The 2,066-nt window shown below is 41.0% G+C and overlaps 1 pseudogene; it reads right to left on the bottom strand.

Annotated features, from left to right (window-relative positions):
* Window positions 1-1,708: 1,708 nt before the first annotated feature.
* LOC149323142 (U1 spliceosomal RNA) lies at window positions 1,709-1,861 on the bottom strand (annotated as a pseudogene).
* Between the last annotated feature and the right edge of the window lie 205 nt (window positions 1,862-2,066).

The raw sequence follows: 2,066 nt of genomic DNA, 5'->3' as shown, positions 1-2,066 counted from the left end.
GCATGATTGTCTTTTCTAAAGAGTCATGCCTTCTCATTATGCAGCCAAAGTATGACAGCCTTAATTTGATCATATTGGCTTCCAGGAAAATTTCTGATTTTATCTTCTGAAGAACCCACTTATTTGTCTTTTTGGCTGTCCATGGTATCCTCAGCACTCTTCTCCAGCACCACATCTCGACTGATTTTCTTCCTATCTTCTTTCTTAACTGTCCAGCTCTCACATCCCTACGTGGTGATAGGGAATACAATGGCTTGGACAATTTTAACTTTAGCATTCCGTTGTATATCTTTACACTTTAGGATCTTACCTAGTTCTTTCATAGCTGCCCTTCCCATTTCTAGTCTTTTTCTGATTTCTTGACTGCATTCTCCATTCTGATCAATGTTTGATCCAAGGTATGGGGAATCTTCAGCTATTTCAATTTCCTCTCATTTTCTAAGTTCAATTTGTGTAGTTCCTCTGTGGTCATTATTTTTGTTTTCTTTATGTCCAACATTAAGCCTGCCTTTGCACTTTCTTCTTTTACCTTCTTCAGCAAATGTTCCAGGTCTGTGATGTTTTCTGCTAGTAGTATGGTATCATCTGCATATCTTAGATTGTTGACATCCCTTCCTCCTATCTTCACTCCTCTTCCTTCTCAGTCTAAACCTGTTCTTCTTATGATATTCTCAGCCTACAAGTGGAACAAATAAGGTGACAGAGTGCAGCCTTGCCTAATCCCTTTGCCAATTGGGAACCATTCTGTTTCTCCATATTATTCTTATTAAATTACAGCCAGCCTCTAAACTCAGTGGTTATCAGAGCATGAAAACTTTACACAATGCCTATGCTGGATGGAGAGGGGTAATGGGACCTCTAGTCCAAAGACAACTTTTTGAGCTCTGGGGCTTGTTATCAAGGGAAGAACTTGATAACAACTATCCCTGTCCATATCTGTGAAAGAGGAAGCATTCTGCCTCCAATCAGCACATTAGAGCTACACTTGAGGTCTTTGTTGTTTGTTGCTGTTTTTCACTTCAAACACACACAGAGGAATCTCCAGCAGCAGCAGCTTCTCCTAAGCCTGTAAGCTTTGGGTCAATAAAGCCATCAGGCCCAGTCAGTCTCCCTACTTCAGATCCACTTGAATACATAAAACACGAGGGGTTGTTTGGGATTATCATCCCTTTAACCAAACTAATACCTTATGCTGTTCACTGATCTTTACTAGAACTCTCCTTTACATCAACACTTATGGTAATTTCCAGTTATCTGCTGGAACCAAGACTCCAATTGTTGATAGAGATGACAAAGTAAGCAAGAAGTTGTCCTCCCTACAGTGAATTTATAATTGGAATTTAACGTTATTTTTAAATTAATTTGTTCATGGTGTTAACCAAAGCAGTCTATCCTGGATGGGGTTCCAGACCCCCTGAGGGAGCAGGCATTTTCAGGTATTCCTGATTCAATTTTGTCACTGGAGGAACAGATGCACTTTGTAGATGGGAGTGCGTGGGATCATTTTTGGCTGGTCTTCCAGCTATACCTTTCCTGGACAGGGATAACATAGCCACAGTAGCCATGTATAGTAGACCATGATTGGACAACTGCAATGCACTCTACAAGGGGCTACCCTTGGAAGCTGCAGGTACTGCAAAATGCAGCATCTCAACTACTTACACAAACACTTTATAGGAACTATATAACACTATTATTATTATTATTTCAGGGGAAAGCACAAACACAGTCCCCCACTACCACAAATTATGCAGTCAAGTTTCTCACTTTTGGGGAAACTGCAGGTGTCAGCACACACAGAGTGCCTCACCCTGGGAAAACTATCTTCGTGATCATGGTGTCTCCCCTGCCAGGTAAGTGTATACACACACACACACACACACACACACACACACACACACACATATATATATATAAAAACAGTATTCTTAAAGCAGTTATACTGGCTGCCAACTGCCAATCTGCTTCCAGTCTGAATTCCAGATACTGGTGATGACATTCAGAGCTCTGAATGGCTTAGGGCCTAGAATAATGCATCTACATCAGAGACAGGGAGATTTCAGACC

Source organism: Sceloporus occidentalis, unplaced genomic scaffold (genome assembly GCF_023333645.1).
Source record: "Sceloporus occidentalis isolate IW3139 unplaced genomic scaffold, rSceOcc1.0.p SCAF_1, whole genome shotgun sequence".
Classification (NCBI taxonomy): Eukaryota; Metazoa; Chordata; class Lepidosauria; order Squamata; family Phrynosomatidae; genus Sceloporus; species Sceloporus occidentalis.
This window is presented reverse-complemented; position numbering and strand designations above follow the sequence as displayed.